This window comes from Pteronotus mesoamericanus, unplaced genomic scaffold (assembly GCF_021234165.1).
Source record: "Pteronotus mesoamericanus isolate MK-2021 breed Mesoamerican mustached bat unplaced genomic scaffold, CSHL_Meso_final contig_58, whole genome shotgun sequence".
Lineage (NCBI taxonomy): Eukaryota > Metazoa > Chordata > Mammalia > Chiroptera > Mormoopidae > Pteronotus > Pteronotus mesoamericanus.
In genome coordinates this window covers 1,403,256-1,424,643 of record NW_026555205.1, presented here as the reverse complement: position 1 = coordinate 1,424,643, position 21,388 = coordinate 1,403,256, and positions in this window count along the sequence as shown.

Here is a 21,388-nt window from a genome sequence, read left to right as displayed (position 1 = left end):
ATATTATATATGATCATTTATTATATATCATATATATCACCATATCTCATATTATATAATATATACAGTATATATGTGTATATAACATATATGTATATATAATATATACAGAATATATGCAGTATGTATATATGTAGTATATATAAAATATAAACATATATAAAACAATCACATATGAGAAATAGAAAACAAATAGTAAAACAGCAGATGTAAACTCCACTTTATCAGTAACAATATTAAATTTAAATGAAATAAAACTGTAATTGGAAGAAAGAGATGTGCAGATTGAATAAAACTAAATGATCTAAATATATGCTTTCTGCAAATTATTAGCTTTAGATTCAAAGAAATAAATATGTTGAAACAAAAGGCTGAAAATTTATATGCCATGAAACCAGTAACCAAAAAAAGACTTTAAGACAAAAATTACTATTCAAGAAAAATTAGCACATTTTACAATGATAAATTAGTGAATCCATCACGAAAATATAACAATGATAACACTAATAACAGAGCTTCCAAATGCATGAGGTTGAAATGTATAGAATTGAAGGTAGAGATAAACAATTCAAAAGTTATAGTTGGAGTATTCAATTCCCGGTTTCATTAATAAATAAAACCATAAAGCTACAATAGTCCACTTTCATTAATGGATACAGTAACTAGACAGAACATCAGATAAAATATAGAAGACTTTAACAATTTTATAAGACAACTAGATCTAACAGATATCTATGGAATACTCCACCCAACTACAACAGAATGCATATTCTTCTCATGTGCACATAAAACATTCTCCAGGATAGACAACATACTAGGTGCTACAAGTCTCAATATAATTAAAAAGACTGAAAGCATTCAAAGAATGTGATCTGATGAATGGGAAGTTAGAAATTAATTCCACAAAGAAATTTGGGAAATTCACAAGTGTGTGAAAATTAACATATAACTAAATAAACAATAATTCAAATAAGAAATAAAGATAGGAGTTATAAACAATTAGAAAAATAAAAACAAAAACAGAATATGCTACAACTTAAATGAAATTCAATTAAAGTAGTACTTAGATGGAAAGTTATACCTTTAGGAGAAAATATGGTACAGGAGTGAGTGGAAGTCACACTGACCTCCTCCTAGGACCAAACTGGAATTGCAACTAAATTGTGGACAAATCACCTGGAAAACAATGGAATGATAGTGAGAGAAGAGCCTTGGAGCCTCAGACAGACAGTGGAATTGGCTTTCGCACATTCTAACAGGCAAGAAGTGCAATGGAGGCTTGAGAGGGTGCATGGGGCACCCACGGGTGCCAGCACCAGAGGGATATTGAAACAGCCAGGAGGATCCCCCTAAGAAGAACAGGATCTGAATCATAAGCAGGGACCTTTAGACTACAACATCTGAACCCAAAAAAGCACACAGACAAAAGTCAATCGCTAAAAGAATAGTGGTGCTCTCTGCCAGAGACAAGCGCCTAGAGACACAAAGAGATGTTTAAAGGGCCAACGTAACAATCTGCAGTGTCAGCCACCTTCCTTGGTCTCTGGGCAGAGGCAGGAGCAGAGTGGGCTGGAGCCTGAGGAAAGATTGGTGAGGAAAGCTTTGCGGAGAGAACTACAATGGTGGCCAGCAGGGCCCTGGTGATGACTCACCTCCCACTCCACAGATTCCATCTTGCTCAGGCATAAAGAAAAAAATAGCCCTACCCTCAGAACATGCTGCATAGGAGTTGCACGCAGGCCTGGGTGATGAGTGCAGAGCGGCCAACAGTGATAGTAGACCCCTGGCTAAAGAGGACATGGAGCTGCCAAGAGAGGCTTGAGGAGAGATGGGAGTCAGAGGTTTTGGGGAGAGAACTAAGAGAGCAGTGGGGAGGATCCCGGTGCTAACTCCTTCCCTATTCCACAGTCACCATCTTGCTCAGGGAGACCACTTCCCTGAGTAGCAGCAGCCTGTAAGGACAAAACAGCCCCAACCTCAGGAGGCACTGCACTGCCCTGTGGTGCCAAGGTCTGACTTCTGAGAGCAGAGAGACTAGATTAACAATTGCAGGAGACAAACACAGACAGTAGATTCCTGGAAGTCTCAAAAAGACACCTCAAGGTCAGACAAGGTCAACAACTGACATCATCAGAGACAGACCAAGAAAAAAAAAGGAAAAAAAAAACACCCACGTACTACCATAGAAGTTCGATCCACAAAGTCAAGAAATCACAAGAAGCAGAAGAAAAAAATAAGAGACAGAGAGAGAAAGGGGAGTCTCACAAATAATGGGAAGAAAAAGAAACACCCCCCCCCCAATGAGGAGTAAGGAGGAAACCCCAAAAAAGAACTAAATGAAGAAAACTATCAGATATTGAATTCAAAAGAATTGTTCTAAGGAAGCTCAATGAGCTCAGAGAGCTCAAAGAGAATTATAAAAAACCAGAGGGAAACAACCAGGAACTTATCGGAAAATATATCAAAATGAAAAAGGACATAGAAACTATTAATAAGAGACAAGAGGAAATGAAGAATACAACTTCTGAATTGAAGAACAAAGTAGAAGGAATGAAAATCAGGCTTGATGGAGCAGAGAATAGAATCACCGAGCTGGAAGACATGTAGAAAAAGCTCCCAGAAAGAGCATGAAATGTAAAAAGACTCAAAAAGAATGAAGAGGAATTTAGGGAAATGCAGGACAACCTGAAGCAGAATAATATCCACATAATTAGGATACCAGAAGGACAAGAAGAGGAGAAAGGGATAGAGAACCTCTTTGAAAAAGTAATGATGGCAAAATTCATTAATTGGAGGAGAGAAAAAGTCTCACAAGTCCAGGAAGCACAGAAGGCCCCATTCAAGACCAACCCAATGAGACCCACTCCAAGACACATCATCATTAAAATGGCAAAAATCAAAGAGAAAGAAAGAATCCGAAAGGTAGCAAGGGAGAAACAGGTAGTAACATGCAAGGGAACCCCAGTACGATCAGCAGCTGACTTCTCAACAGAAACACTACAAGCCAGAAGGGAATGGCAACAAATATTCCAAGTACTGAAAAGCAAAGGCCTACAACCAAGACAGCTCTACCCAGCAAAGTTCTCAATTAAAATGGAGAGTAAAATAAGGAGTTTCCCAGACAAAAAAAAGACTAAAAGAATACATCTCCACCAAAGCGGCACTAAAAGATATGCTAAAGGGACAGGTTTAAGAAGATGAAGAAAAAGAATGACAAAGAGAACACAGGTAAAAAGGGAAAAATGAATAAGTTCCTATCAATAATAACTCTAAATGTAAATGTACTAAATGCCCCAATCAAAGGACACAGGATAGCTGAATGGATAAGAAAGCATGACCCACACATATGCTGCCCACAAGAGACCCACCTCAGAACAAAGGACCTACGCAGATTGAAAGTAAAGGGATATAAAAAAAAAAAAATATTCCAAGCAAATGGACAGGAAAAAAAAAAGCAGGGGTAGCAATACTTATATCAGACAAAATAAATTTCAAAACAAAGGCCATAAAAAGAGAAAGAGAAGGACACTTTATAATACTCAAAGGAAGAATACATCAAAAAGACATAAACATTGTAAACTCATATGCACCCAAAATAGGAACACCCAAATATGTAATAAAAATCTTGGAGGACTTGAAGAAGGATATAGACAGCAACACAATGATAACATAGGGTGTTAACAACCCACTGTCAAAAATGGATAGATCTTCCAAACAAAATATCAACAAGGATACTGTGGAACTGAATGACACATTAGATCAAATGGACTTAACTGAGATATATAGAACCTTTCATCCCAAAGAAACAAAATACACATTTTTTCCAAATGTGCATGGAAGTTCTTCAAAGATAGACCACTTGATAGGACACAAAACAAGCCTTAACAAATTCAGGAAAATTGAAATAATACCAAGCATTTTCCTGGACCACAGGGGCTTTAAACTGGAAACAAACCTCAAGGAAAAACCTCAAAACTTTCAAATTCATGGAGGCTGAACAGCGCACTATTAAACAATGAATGGGTCAATAGTGACATAAGAGAAGAAATCAAAAATATTCTGGAAAAAATTAAACTGAACACTCAACAATCCAAAACCTATGAGACACAACAAAGTCACTCCTGAGAGGGAAGTTCAACACATCACAGGCCTACCTCAAGAAGACAGAATCATTTCCAATAAATGATTCTACAACCTAACACTACAACTTCAAGAACTGTAGAAACAACAACAAATAAATGCAAGAACACATAAAAGGAAGGAAATACTCAAGATCAGAGCAGAACTGAATGACATAGAGACTAAAGGAACATCAAATGGTCAACCAATCCTGGAGCTGGTTCTTTTAAAACATAAACAAAATCCACAAGCCTTTAAGCAGACTAATCAAGAAAAAAAGGGAGAGGACCCAAATTAGTAATATCAGAGATGAAAGAGGAGAAATAACAACTGATACCACAGAAATACAAAGGATTGTAAGAAGTTACTATGAACAATTACATGCCAAGAAATTGGAAACCTTGATGAAATGGACAAATTTCTAGAAAAGTGTAATCTTCCAATAATGAAGGGGGAAGGAACAGAAAGCTTGAACAAACAGATAACAGCTGGGGAAATTGTAGGAGTAATCAAAAAACTCCCAGAACATAAATCTCTGAGCTGGACGATTTCACAGGAGAATTTTACAAAACATTTAAGGAAGAGGTAACCACTGTCCTTCTCAGACTATTTCAAAAAATCCAAGAGGAGGGAAGACTCCTAAACTCTTTTTATGAGTCCAGCATCATTCTAATCCCAAAATCTGATAAAGACATTGCACAGAAAGAAAACTACAAGACAATATCACTTATGAACATTGATGCTAAAATCCTCAACAAAATATTGGCAAACCACATCCAGCAATACATTAAAAAGACCATCCATCATGATCAAGTAGGATTGATCCCAGGGAGGCAGGGATGGTTCAATATGCACAAATCAATAAATGTTATACATCACATAAACAAAAAGAAATACAAAAATCACATGATCAACTCGATAGATGTAGAAAAAGCATTCAATAAGGTACAGCACTGATTTGATCAAAACACTCAGGAAAATGGGAATAGAGGGAGTATATCTCAACATAATAAAGGCTATATATGAAAACCCTACAGCCAACATCCTACTCAACAGACAAAAAATAAAAGCTTCCCCACTACCATCAGGAACAAGACAAGGTTGTGTGCTTTCACCACTTCTATTCAACAGAGTATTGGAAGTCCTAGCTACAGTAACCCAACAAAAAAGAGAAATCAAAGACATCCAAATTGGAAAGGAGGAGTAAAACTATCACTGTTTGCAGATGACATGATAGTGTACATAGAAAACCCTATAGACGCCACCAAAAAAAATACTCAACCTAGTAAGTGAATTAGGGAAAACAATAGGATATAAAGTCAATATTCAAAAATTGAAGGCATTTTATACACCAAGAATGAAATATCAGAATCTGAAATCAGGAAAATAATCTTATTTGATACAGCAACAAGAAAAATGAAGTACATAGGAATAAATTTAACCAAGGAGGTAAAAGACCTCTACGCAGAAAACTATAAAATATTGAAGAAAAAAATTAAGGAAGATGCAAATAAATGGAACCATATACCGTGTTCATGGATTGGAAGAATTAATATCACAACATGTCCATATTGCCCAAAGCAATTAATAGATTTAATGTAATCCCTATTAAAATACTAATGATGTAATTCACAGAAATAGAACAGACATTTCAAAAATTTATATGGAACCATAAATGACCCCAAAAAGCCGCAGAAATTTTGAGAAAGAAAAACAAAGTAAGAGGGACATCAAACTATATTACAAAGCCACAGTAATCACAACAGTCTGAAACTGGCACAAGAACAGACCCATAGACAAGTGGAACAAAGTATAAAACCCAGAAATAAGCCCCTGTCTATATGGTCAGTTAATATTTGACAAAGAGGGCAGTAGCATAAAGTGGAGTAAAAATAGCCTCTTCAACAAATGCTGTTGGGACAGCTGGACAACTACATGCAAAAAGTTGAAATTTGAACATCAGCTGACACCATACACAAAAATAAACTCAAGATGGATAAAAGACTTGAATATAAGTTGCAACACCATAAAAGTCCTAGAGGAGAACATTGGCAGGAAACTCTGAGATATCCCACGCAGCAGTTTTTTCACTGATATGTCTCCTAAAGCAAGGGACATAAAGGGAAGAATAAACAAGTGGGACCTCATCAAAATAAGAAGCTTCTGCACGGCTAAAGAAAACATCAGCAAAATGAAAAGGGAGCCAACCACATGGGAAAATATATTCGCTAATGATACATCAGATAGAGGTTTTATCTCCAAGATATATAAAGAACTCACTCGACTCCACTCCAAGAAGACAAATGATCTAATCAAAAAATGGGCAAAGGACGTGGGCAGACACTTCTCCAAGGAAGAGAAACAGAGAGCCCAGAGACATATGAAAGAATGCACACAGTGTCACTGGCCATTAGAGAAATACAAATTAAAACCACAATGAGATACCACTTCACACCCGTCTGAATAGCCATCATAAACAGATCAACAAACAGCAGGTGCTGGCGAGGCTGTGGAGAAAAAGGAACCCTAGTACGCTGTTGGTGGGAATGCAGACTGGTACAGCCACTGTGGAAAACAGTTTGGAATTCCCTCAAAAAGATAAAAATGGAACTGTCTTTTGATCCAACAATTCCACTTTGGGGATTATACCCTAAGAATCCCAAAATGCCAATCCAAAAGAACCTATGCACCCCAATGTTCATAGCAGCACAAATTACAATACCAAGTGTTGGAAGCAACTTACATGCCCATCAGTGGATGAGTGGATTAAAAAACTGTGGTACATTTACACCATGCTACACAGCAGAAATAAAGAAAGAGCTATTACCCTTTATGACAACATGGATGGATCCAGAGAGCATGATGCTAAGTGAAATAAGCCAGGGGATGAAAGACAAGTACCATATGATCTCACCTGTAAGTGGAACCTAACCAAGAAAACAAACAAGCAAGGAAAACATAACCAGCAACATTGAAAGAAAAGAGAAACCAACAGAGTCAAGAGGGTGGGGGGGCGGGGAAAGGGAAGGGAGGGTCAAGTCAAGGAACATGTATAAAGGATCCATTGACAAAGCCAAAGTGGGGAAGGATTGAGGGAGGGAGGTGGAGGAGGGGAGCAGGGGAAAGTGGTGGACGGAAGGTGAAGACAAATATATTTGAACAAAAAATAAAAATTAAAAAAATTTATACCTTTAAAAGCCTATATTAAATGAGAAAGATCTCATATCAATAACCTAAAACCATATCTTAAGAAACTAAGTAAAAAAGAAAACAAAGCAAACATAACAGAGTAAATGATAAAGATTAGTGTATGAACAAATAAAATAGAGTATTGTAAACAATAGCAAAATCAACAAAACTAAGAAGTTTATTCTTTAAAAAGTTCAAAAATATAGACAACCCTTAGCTGGACTGACCAAGAAAAACTAGAGAAGACCCAAATTAATAAAATTGAGAATGAGATAATACAATATTACCAACTTAACAAAAATAAAAAGGATTATTAGAGAATATTATGAGTGACTATATCACAAAATTTGCCCTGGCTGGTGTTGCTCAGTGGATTGAGTCCCAGCCTGTGAAACATAGGGTCGCAGGTTCAATTACCAGACAAGGCACATGTGTGGGTTGCAAGTCAGGTCCCCAGCAGAGGGCGCGCGAGATGCAACCACACATTGATGTTTCTCTCCCTTTCTTCCTCCCTCCCTTCACCTCTGTCTAAAAATAAATAAATAAAATCTTAAATTAGATAGCCTAGATGAAATTGATATATTGATGAAGGACACACAGTTCTGTAATTAACTCAGGAATAAATAGAAATTGGAATATACTTTTAGCATGTAAAGTGATTGAATGACTAATCACAGCACCTCTGACAGAAAAGTCCAGAATATGTTGTCTTCACTGGTAAATTCTACCAAATGTTAAAAAAATAATTAACACCAATCCTTCTCAAACTCTACAAAAAAAAAAAATAGAAGAAAGGAAACACAACTCAATTCATTTTATGAGACCAATGTTCCCTGATATTAAGGCCCCCACAAACATAACAGGAAAACAAAACTACAGACACAAAACACCTCACAAAAATTCTACCAAATCTAACATTATAATAAAAGGAATATATAACATGATCAATCACTTTATACATCATACTATACATGATTATTTCAGTCGACTCAGAAAAAATGCATTTGACAAAATATGATTTCATTTTAAAAAAAGAGACAAATGTATTTGAAAAAATAAATTAAAATAAAATTTAAAAAAAACAATCAACAAACAGGAGTACCTTTAAGCTGATGAAGAGCATCTATGAATAATGCACAGCTAATATCATACTTAATGGTAAAAAAATGCTTTCTCCTTAAGATTTAGGAATAAGATAATGAAGTCCCCTCTCACCTCCACTATTCAGTATTGTACTGGATGCTCTAGAAAAACAAATTAGTCAGGAAAATGCAATAATTACATCTAGATTGAAAAGAAGTAAAATTAAATCTGTAGATGACAATATCTTACATATAGAAAATTCTCAGCCGTGGCTGGTATGGCTCAGTGTATTGAGGTCTGGCCTGTGAACCAAAAGATTGCCAGTTTGGTTCCCAGACAGGGTACATGACTGGGTTGTGGACCAGGTCCCCAGCAGGGGGCATGCAAAATGCAACCACACATTGATGTTTTCTTTCTCTCCTTCTCCCTCTCTTCCCCTCTCTAAAAATAAATAAATTAAATCTTTAAAAAAAAAGAAAATAAAATTCTCAGAATCCATAAGAAAATTAAAACTAATAAACAACTTCATCAAATTTGGAAGGTGCGCCATCAATATACAAAACTCTGTTGTATTTCTAAATACCAGCAATGCACAATGCAAGAATAAAATTAAGAAACAATTACATTACAATTACACTTACAAAATGAATAAAATATACTTAGAAATAAATTTAAGAAAAGAATACAAGTCTTGAATACTGAAATCTACAAAACATTATTGAAAGAAATTTTCAAAAACCTTAATAAAAAGAAAGATATTTCATATTCATAGATTGGAACACTTAATATTGTTAAGATTGCGTTACTCCCAAAATTGATCTACAGACTCAATGCAATCATTACCAAAATTCCAGGCAACTTTTTAGGAGAAATTGGTGAGCTGCTCAAAAAATTCATATGGAAATTCAAGAAGCCCCAAATAGCCAAAACTATCTGGGAAAAAATACAAAGAGAAAACTCACACTACTCAATTTCAAAACTTACTACAAAACTATACCAATTAAGACTGTGTAGTGCTAGCATAAAAGTCAACTTGTGGTTCAACATAATAGAAGAAGAATCCAAAAATAAATACATACATCTATGGCAATTGATTTTGACAAATGTGCTAAGGCAATTCAGTACAGAAAAAAATAGCCTCTTCAACAAATGCCATTGGAACAACTGTATATCCGCATGTAATTAAATGAAGGTGGACCCCTACCTCACACAATATACATAAATTAACTCAAAGACCTATGTGTAAGAGCTAAAACTAGGAAACCCTTAGAAGTAATCATAAGGGTCACCCTTCATTACTTGGGCTTAGCAATAGTTTCCAAGATATGGCAGCAAAAGCACATGCAACAAAAGAAAAAGCTAGACAAATACAACTTCATCAAAATTAGAAACCTCTGTGCTTCAAAGTACACTATGAGGACAGTTAGAAGATAATGCACCAAAGGGGAGAAAATACTTGCAAATCTTTTTTTCAGGTGGGAACCCCCAAAAAGGAATTTATTTATAAAAATTTTGTATTTATTCTTACATGTTTAAACTTCAGTATCTTCAAAATTGCACCATTTGATGCAATACACCTATCAAGAAATTTTTCCACTGCTCAAAATGGTTTTAGAACTCATTGATTTTGATGCTTTTTAGTATTTCTGCCATTTTTTGTGTTACCTCTTCCACATTGTCAAAATGTTTCCCTTTGAGGACATTTTTCATTGGAGAAACAAACAAAAAAAGGTCCCTTGGGGCAAGATCAGGTGAATAGAGAGGGTGGGGCAGAGGGTCATGCCACTTTTGGTCAAATACTACTGAACATTCAGCACTGTATGGGCAGATGCACTCGTAAATCACCCATCAAGAAATGGGAAAATTCACTGAGTCTTCAAAAAAAAAATTCACTGAAACCAAACATGACCTCTCATAATAATGCCAGCTAGTAAACTGATACAGATAGGTTCCCAGAACACTCACCTAGCATGGGAAGCCTGTACTACAAGGGACCCGCTCTCCAGAAGATAATTCTGGTTTGGAGGCCTCCTCTTATATATCAGATAAGGATTTATTATTCAAGATATATAAAGAAATCTTACAACTCAACAATAAAAAGGCAAACAACCCAGTTTAAAAAATGGGCAAATGACTTGAATAGCCATTTCTCTAAAGAAGATAACACAAATAACCATTAATTGTGAAAAGATGCTCAACAAAATCAGTCATGAAAGGAATGTAAAGCAAACTCATAATAAGATACAACTTAACATCCGCCAGGGTGGCTATAAATCAAAAAGTTGGACAGTAACCAAATCTGACAAGGTTGTAGAGAAATTTTATACATTGCTAGAGGAAATGCAAAATAGTGCAGATACTTTGCAAAAGATTTTGCAGTTTCTCAAGAAGTTAGAGTTACCATATGACCCAGTAATAATCATTGTTGGGTATATACTGATTAAAATGAAAATATATATCCAACAAAAACATGTATATGACTGTTCATAATAGCATTATCTACAATATTCAAAAAGTGGAAACAGTCCTAATGTCAATCAACTAATGAATGGATAAACAGAGTGTTATAACCACAAATGGAATAGCATTCAGCTGCAAAATGAAGTAATAATATATGCCACAACATGATGGATCTTTAAAAGATGGTGCTAAGTGAACAAAATCAGGCATGAAAAGCTATGTCGCATTGTATTATTCAATTTATAAATTTCCATAATTGGAAATTAATAGAGAATGAAAACAAATTAATGTTTAATGAGAGTACAGAGAAGGGAAATCTAGTAGGTACAGGGCTTCTTTTTGGGATGACGAAAATGCTCTGGAGCTAGATAGTGTTGATGGTTTTATGACTCTATGAACATACTCAAAACCACCGATTTGTACTCCTTAAAATGTTAAAATAGTGAGTTTTATATTATGTGTATTTATCACAATAAAAAATAATATATATTTATTATGATAGAGTCTCGGAACTGTCAATATCTACATATCAATTTTTTCTGTACCTCTTGATATTAGTAAGCAATTCAAAAATTAAAGTAAAAAGATAAAATCCACAATAGCATTAACAATAGTCAATGTGAATTTCTGTGAAGTTTTTATTTTTCTAAAGATTTTTTAAATTTATTTTTTATAGAGAGCGGAAATGTAGGAGAAAACGAGGGAGAGAAACACTGATGTGTGAAACAATGATCTGTTCCCTCCATTGCGCCCCCTAACTGGGAACCTGGACTGGAACCAATCTGCGACATTTCACTTTCCACACTCAACCCAAGCCACACCAGCCAGGCCGGTTTCCATGAAATTTTTTAAAAGCCACCCTCCTATTAACAGCTGAATGAGAAAAAAAGGTGGTCCCTCAGGCACATGGTTTAGTGATGAAATATAACCTTTTGGCATGGGAAGAAGAGTCCTGCTCTTTCTTCTGGCATATCCAATACTGTACCAAAGTACATGTGGAACACAGGCTGTATGCTGGTACCCTCCAGTTTCTGTGCAGGTGTGTGCTCATGCATATGCACACACACGCGCACACACACACACAAACAAGTACCTTTTTTGGTTTAGCTAATTAATATTCCTATAATGTCAACTTGACTCATCAAATGAATAAAGTAAATGCTAGATTACTTTAAACTACATTTTTTCATGTTTGCAACTTTTCTGTTTCCATCAGTGTGAATTTTTAGAGCACACAGAGAAAAAGATGTAATTAACTGATCTTAAAGATGATGGTGTTATTTTCAAAGGAGAAGGGGGGATAAGACCTCAACAAACAGGAAAAAAAGAATAATGGAATGACTTGATGTGTTATTAGAATTGTTGGCATTCTTTTAGACTGAAGAGAGAGAAAGTAGTAGCTGGCACTACATCTTGCTTTTTGAATCTAAGATGGAATTTGGAATGTGGATAAATGGAAGGCTTCTTGAAACATTAGAAAATCTGTATTTTAAACCCTGAAATGGTAATCATTAATGTGGAATGATGGAGGAGGTGATGAGATTATGATGTTTTTGCTGTGCCTTGGAGGTTGTTATTCTCAACAAGATATTTCTGCCTTCTACATCTCTACTCTACTGTCACCATTTTCTGAAGTTCAATGACTAAGTAAAAACTGAACATCACCTTGATATTTAACTTTTCAGGCAGCACCAGGTTTGATGGGAAAGAAAGCAGAAGTGGCAGAGTAAGCAAAGAACACACACCAATATCATTTCTCATAACACCTTAATGGCTACATAGTTTAGGGGAATAGAACACTAAAATATTAAGGTTATTTAACAGACATACTGGGTGGAGAGTTAATGGCTGAGCAGCTTATAACCATTTTCATTCCTGGAAAACAATTAGAACATCAGTCAGGGAAAACTAACTTAACATACAAAAAAGCATGATATATTTTATATTAATGTCAAATATTCCCTGCTATGCAGGTTTCAAAAGAAAAGAAAAAAGAAACTTATTCAAACCTTTTATCTGCTCTGGAAAATATTGCTAAATTGGAGTCTCTGTGCTCCAGGAGCCACAATCTCTTTCGAATTATTTGCTAATCTTCCATATATAGAATACTATACCAAATCTTACTTACACAGTAGTACAAAAGCCATGAATTATAGCTTTCCAAATTAAGAATGAGACATGGAAAAATATTGAAAAAACAATTATCAACTAATATTGAATAAAAAAACAAAGTAAAATAATTTATACAAAATGTAGATTGATGCAGGGCAGGGATATAGGCCCTCTGGAGTCAGATTGTCTGCACTAATAGCCCAGCTTTTCTACTTACTACTTATTGAAAATTAGACAAGTCACAACCTCTCTCTGCCTCAGTTTCCATCTATAAAATAGCAACTGCAATGGAGTCTACATCAAGAGATTGCTGTGAACTCCAAGTGAATCCATTTATGTGTAGTGCCTAGAACAATTAGCACACAGTAGGCTTTTTTTATCTTCAGGAAATATATTATTGATTAATTATCTCTGTTCAAAGAAATTGTGTGACAAACACCAGAATGATGCATCTCTGGCCTCTACAAATTTATTGTCTCAAAGGAATTGTTAAGGAGAGAGTAAAAGCTCATAATCTGGTATCAGGCAGACTTCTGTATAAATCTCAGCTGTACTTCTTACCGTTGTATGACTTTGTTTTCATATCTGTAAAGTGGAGATAATAATATTACCTATTTGATAGATAGTATAATAAAATGAAAATATCTACTATATAATGGTTTGATTGCATAAGCCTGCAAAATACTGTTTATTAAAAAATTTTTCCATCACCATTTATCTCCCCCATACTGTCTTCCAACCTCTACCCACTCACTCCCCCCGCAATCACCACACTGTTGTCCATGTCTGAGAGTTCTTTCTCTTTGGCTCAATCTGCCTACCCCCAAACCCCTCACAGAGCTGTCAGGCTTCTCTCTGTGAGTCTGTCTCTATTTTGCTTGTTAGTCCATTTTGTTCATTAGATTCCACATACGAGTGAAATCATATGGTACTTGTCTTTCTCTCTGGCTTGTTTCACTCAGCATAATGTTCTCCAGGTCCATCCATGCTGTCCCAAAGGGTACATTTTTCTTGTTTTTTATGGCCAGGTAGTATTCCATTGTGTAAATATACCATAATAGTAACTAATGGTGTAGAGACCTGAGACATCTAATCAAAGTAACCAGGAGATGATCATGATATAGAGCCATTCTTTCCTCTAATAACACATAAGTAATGAAAAATTGAAGTAATTAGATGCTTTTAGAAAGACTTTAAAATATTCATGGAGTAGGTCAATTCTGACGAAGAGTGATTCTTAAAGTGTGGTTCCTGGGATGAACACATCAACATCATCTGAGAACTTGATCACAATGCAAATTCTATGTTTCAATCCCAGGCCTACTGAACTAGAAATTATGGGAGTGGGGCCTTATTCATCTGTGTTGTAACAGTTTTGCAGGTATTTTCTTTTTAATTTTTTTAAATTTAGATATAATTGATATATAACATATTGATTTTAGATATATGGCATATGATTCAATTATTTGTTTATATCATGTAATCATCACCACAATAAGTCTAGTTAATATCCATCACTACACAGTTACAATTTTTCTTATGATGAGAATTAAGATCTACGCTCTTTTCAATTTTCAAGCATATAGTACATTGTTATTAACGACAGTTACAATGTTGTACATTATGTCCCCAGAACTTATTTATTTTATAGCTAGAAGCTTGTACCTTTTAGCACCTTCATCCAGTTTCCTCACTCCAATCCCCCCACTGGCAACAAGCTGTAATCTCTGCTTCTATGAGTTAGTATTTCTTTGTTTGTTGTTAGTTGTTTGTTGTTTGTTGTTAGATTCCACATATAAGTGAGATCATATAGCATTTATCTTTCTCCGTCTGATTTGTTTCACTTAGCATAATTCTCTCAAGATCCATCCATGTTGTTACAAATAGCAGAATCCATCAATGAATACTTAGGTTGCTTTCAAGTTTTCGCTATTATACATAATGCTGCAATGAACCTGTGAATATACAGGGTCTGGCACAAATAACCCCTCTTTTTTATTACAAAATCATGAGTATGTAATTCTGTAATATGACAATAACACAGTCAAGCACACCATATGAAATTTTAGGTGAAATGTTCAAATTAAAAGTATAAATTATTACACCCATATTATTACCCTACCAACCACACTCAAGTAAGCATTACTTTTGCCTGACCCTGAATTTTTCACTTAGTGTTTTTGTTTACTTCAGATAAATACCTAGAAGTGGAATTGCTAGATGATATGCTAGATCATAGATAGTGGGTTCTTAACAAATATTAGCCATTATCATTGGATGCAACACAGAAGTACATAAGATACTTGGAGAGCACACATGACTTGAGATCAAGTGATATGACCAGCCAATACTTTCTAGAGAACTAAGTTTAAAATGGAATTTCAAAGAGATTGAGGAGAAAGAGCAACTTCTAAGGACCACTGAAGCACTGTGTTATATTGAAAGGAATATTCTACACTCTGGTATATTGAAAGCATTGGGAACCATGAGCTCAAAAGTCAGTCTTGCCACTTATTAGTTATATTACTTAACTAATTTCAGTTTCTTTTTTTAATTTTATTTTTCAATTAGCTTTTAAATTAAATATTGTTTTATATTAGTTTCAGATGCACAGCATAGTGGTTAGATAACCATATAATTTACAAAATATTCCCTGAGATATTTCCAGTACCCATCTGTTACCATATGTAGGTATTACAACATTATTGACTAAATTTTAGTTTATTGACCTGTAAAACAGTGAAAAGAGGATCTTTCCCATCTATACCTACACAGAATATAAATAAGAATACATATATGTACTTTATGCCCAGGGTTTTGGAGGGACAGTGTGACCTAGCAGGAAAAGCATGGTCTTTGGAGTAAAATATGGGGCCTTCAAACTCTAGCTCTGTTAATTGGGTAAACATTTCATCTATAAATTAACTAAATCTACCTAGTAGTGCTACTATGAAGATTAAATAAGATAATATATACAATCATATAATACACCCTAGCATTATACATCATAAAGTTTGTACTTACATTTTTTAAACATTAAAATTAGTAAGATAATTAAATGAGATATATACAACTGAAGACAGAGTCAGAGACTATAAGGAAAACACAAAAGATCAGAAATGGAAATGATCATAGAGGTCATCTAATTTACCCTCATTTATTCATTCACTCTAATATACGTTGGACTGTTGCTTTGTGCCAAACACTGCTCAGCACAACCTGCAATCCCTGTGCTAGCAGCACTGGCTCTGATAGTCGACTCAGTTTATAGTCTCTATCTCTCCCTATATCTGTTCTGTTCACTGTTATATCCACAGTACCTAGAACAGTGCCTGGAACGTAGTCTATACTCAAATATCTGTTGATTAAATGGAAAAGGGACTTTTAATGTGAATAAGCAGAATGAAAATGTTTAAGGGATGAGCAATTCTTTTCACTGCACATGAAATCATACCATGTAAGCAGAGGTTTTCTCCTAACCCTGCATCTTCTGTATATGACAAGTCTCAGAAAAAAGCAGCCAAATTTTATTTCAGTCCCACCATCAGATCCCAACTTCTTATCTTAACTGGACTTTCAATTACTTTTTTTAGGGAGCCACCAAAGCCACCTTTAATCTTCATATGCTTCTGTGGGGAACCATAGAGGAATTACTGAGGTCTCTTCTTCTATTACTCCAAAAACCAAAGCAAACTGGAATGGAGGATGCCATTCACTATCACACTCTGCCTTAGTTTTCATTACATGACCCCCTTACACACTTGCTGGCATGAACTACCTTAGCAGGTTTCTCTTTTTTCTTTCTCAGAAATCTCTAAACTGGAAGTATATATAATTTCTATGTTCCTTGGGGCTCCCAAATTTCAAGGAACAACTGTAAAGCAATTTAAAGAAAATGTCTCCTTGTGTGTTTCTAAAGAGAACACCACGTGGGCCTGCTGCTCTCATCTTATCAAGCATCTAAGCCAAGGAATGTGGTGCTAGAGTTTTCTTCTTAAAAGACATTTCCAGTCTTCAAATATCCTTTTGGAATTCCCCCTTTATTTGGCATATAGAGGGAAGACCAAGAAAGAGGAAAGGCTATTCATTTTCTCACTAACACTCTGCACAAGTCCTCCACAAAATTTTTTGCATACCTAATCCTTTTGCGTAGATTGGAAAGAGGAAAGAAGTGGTTTAATAGCATCTTAAAAAGTCCTACAGGAAGGAGACTGGTCCCAAAGTAGTGACCAAATAGGACTTTTTATGGGGGGGGGTAATACGAGGGTAGTTAGCAGTTTTTATTTTCAGTTCAGTGATTTTCATTACCAATTCTGTGGTTACAGGAAAAAAATCAAGCAACACAACAAATACCAATCAACACCTTTGTGTGTGTGCACATCTATATGCCTATCTATCTATCATCTACCTATCTAACTATCTACCCATCTACCTATCTCTAATTCCATGGGATCAAAAATTCTACCAGAATATAAGCTCCACAAGGGAAGACACCATGCCTGGTTTGCTTACTATTTTAACCCCAACCCTGGGACCAATGCCTGGCATGTGGTAGACACTCAATAATTATTATTAAATAAATCAAAGAATATAAGATATAAAGAGTTATGCAGGTTCTCTGAACCATTGAGTTTGCTCAGTGATCATACCTGTCAAAATATAGACATTGAGACTATAGGTGTAAATATTGCAGTGGAGTCATCTTGGATATCAGGGAAAGATACCAAATAATGATGTGGTCCAGTGTGTGTGTGCGTGCATGCATGCATGTGTTCTTTATGCATCTGCATTCATATATATTCATGTTATTATCTTATTTCAATTTCTATGACAATTTTCAATGAATCCCTATTCTAGGGGAACTTTAAAATACTGGTTGATATGAAAAAATGGTAAGAATAAGTTCAGAATCAATCAGAGTGTAATTGTTTGCTTTTACTTTATATGCATTTTGCTCATTCCTATATTGTTTGCTAAGATCTGTGAAGGTCAAATGAATCATACTATATAAAAATGCATTTTTGGTAATTAAAGACCTTAAGAGTAACTTGAATGTAGCTTCTTTTATTAAGAATTTCATAATTCATTCACTCACCATCTTATAGAAAAGTATAAAATTATAATAAAATGAATAGACAGCATATAACAGCTTTCTATTCATTAGTAAGCTTGATATTTTTTATTTCAGTGACCAAATATAAAAATATTCAACTTATTTATATTTAACACAGTATATAACACATAAACCCTATAAAGAAGCAGTAAATATAACAGTTTTAAGGTTGCAGTGAATAACATTAGACTTATAGTGCACTAGATAATGTCACAAAGAAGTTAAAATAAATTATAAATAAAAGTAAATGGGTGAATGAATCAGATCTCAACATAATCAGAATTTACTCCTCACAGCCAGAAATAGCCTTTAAGATTACTTGCCAAATTATAAGTGAAGTCTATTAATGTTTTATTCTGCTTAAATATACAATATGCTGCAGTGAAAAAAAAAGTAGAAGAAAATTATTTGAAACCCTAAAGTTTTCTCTTTGTTTTGGTTGTTTTCCTTAGTGACTACAGAAAAATGTCACTGTGTCTTGACTTGTTCATATAGCAAGTTGATGATTTCCTCTGGGGAAGAGAAGTAATATATTGACTTACTGACTCAATAGAAGTACCTTTAATTCTTGTCACATTCAGATATTAAACTCAATAGAAGTACCTTTAATTCTTGTCACATTCAGATATTAAACTGCTTTATAGTTTCAGTCAGCCAAACCATTCGATGGCACATAAAGTTATTTTCCCAGTTAGAAGTGTTTATGTTCCTTATCTTAATCTGTATCTTTATCTTAAAGATTAAGATAAACATTAAAAGAGAAAGAAATTAACTATAACTCACCATTAGTAATTCTAATTCATCACATGAATTATTTCTATCTCTTCCCATAGGCTTTTCCTAAATAATATTTCTAAATATCTTATGACATTTTATAGCACCTCATAGCATTTTATTTTATTTTTTTCATAGCAAATATTACACTGCAGGTTTGGTGCTTGCTTTTTGAGCACCAGCTTTCTTATTAGGCTGTAAGAGCTTAACTTATGCCTAGTGTCATTACGTCAGGACCTAGCATACTGCTTTGCACATAGTAAGTGCTCAGAAATTTTCAATAAAATGAATGATGCTTTTGTCTTAGAATGTCTTAAGTATTATTTTCCCAGTTTTATTGAGATATAATTGATATACAATTCTGTATATGTTTAAGGTATACAGAGTAATGATTTGACTTACATATATTGTGAAATGATATCTATAGTAAGCTTAGTTAACATATATAATCTCATATAGATATTAAATATTCCTTAAAGTGTTTTTGTTTGAGAAAGAAAAAGATATATGAAACCTTGAAAATAGTAGAGTCTTATTTCATATAATGACAAAATGAAATTAATCGTATAGTTTGCATTGGGATATATATACAGTAGGATAAGCCAGGTAATGTGTGAACTTGCAAAAATACTATTCTACACCTTAGGGATATAATTAGAAGTCAACAGTCAAGACTTGATTACTTGGCACCTGAAATATCATAAGTGAAATTTATATCAAAGTATTTATTAACTATGCAAAAGAAAAATAAATATTTTTCAAATGGTAAAATGCACAGTGATCGAAACAGGTAATTGATCATGTAAATTTGTACAAGTCCCATTGTCCTTACAAGAACAAAATATGTGGATCTAACAAGGCAGTGCAGGACCATTTGGGTAATGTTCAATGCTTAGAGTCCCATTATTATTACATCATGTAGTAAGAATATATTATGGTGTTTGCCTTTAAATGAATCTTTCACACAAGGTAACAATTGGAGAGCCTAAAGGAGAGAGTGGTGCTTTCAGTAAATTTGCAGGAGAGGAGATATAAACACCCAACCTACCTGTAAGTACAAGACACTGCAAGCATTTATGAAAATAACCTGTCATTTGCTGAATGCTAAAAATTGGCTTAGGTCAAAACACATGAACTCTTAAATCCCTGCTTATAATATTATTTTTTTCACAGAAACCTATTTATACTATTGGACACATGCCAATTCCATATATAATCTTTTAAAGAGACAAATAATGGTTTGATTCAAAATAGTAATATAAATAATAAAAATACTGAGGAGAGAAGATGGTGGAGCAGTGAATGGGAGTCATGCTGACCTCCTCCCAAGACCAAACTGTAATTGCAACTAAATAATGGAGTAATCACCTGGAAAACAATGGAACGATAGTGGGAGAAGAGCCTTGGAGCCGTGGACAGTGGATTTGACTCTCACAAATCCCAATGGGTGAGAAGTGCGGTGGAGGCTCGAGAGGGTGGGCTGGGTGCCCACGGGCACTAGCACTAGAGGGACATTGAAACGACCAGTTAGCGTCCCCCGAGGAGAATGGGGTCTGAATCATGAACAGGGACCCCTAAACTACAGCAGCTAAAACCAAGAAAATACAGACAAAACACAACCCCGAAAAGCTTAGGGGCGCACTCTGCCAGAGACAGGGGGCTGGGGATGCAAAGACACATTTAAAGGGCCAACGAAAAAGTTGCGGTGGCAGCCACCCTCCTTGATCTCTGGGTAGAGGCGGCAACGGGGTGGGCTGGTGCCTGGGAAAAGACTGGTGAGGAAAACTTTGTGAAGAGAACTGACAGGGCAGCTGGTAGAGCCCGGGTGATAACGCACCTCCCACTCTGAAGCTACCATCTCGCTCAGGCATAAGGGAATCAATTAACCTGCCTTTTGTGCGCTCCACACAGAGCTCCTAAGTGTGTGAGCTACGGGGCTGAGTGCAGACTGTCTGGGAGAGCCTTGAGGAGAGACTGGAGACCAAGGCGTGGAGGAAAGAACTGCAGGAGGAACCGGGGAATCCCGACTCCCTCCCCGTTCTGTAGTCTCCATTGTGGGCTGGAAAGGCACGACCCCAAAGAGGCATAAGCGGGCCGCGCATGAACCAGACTGCCTGCGATTGAAACGCAGTCCGCACAGGGGGTGGATCCATGGCCGAAGGGGTCACAGAACTGCCCAGAGACCCCTGAGGAGAGTCTAGAAATGGAGGCATTGGGGAAAGAATGGGAGAAAGAACTGGGGAGTCCCGACTCCTTCTCCTTGCCTTAGTCTCCATTGCGCGGGAAGAGGCCACACCCCCAAAGAGCCAAAAGCCGAAAAGCACACATAGACACCACAAAAACACCCAGTGCAGGCACGCACACTTGCGCCAAGTGACTGGCGAGGGTAGGCGAGCAGGTGTGTGACCCGCATGGGCTGGTGAAAGCTTGCACCAGCCGGCAAGGCCTCCCACAGATTGGCACCAAAATGGCCTGCGAGGGAGTGCACAGACAGGCAAGGGCAGGTGTAAATGGACACGCCCGACTGAGATTGCAGAG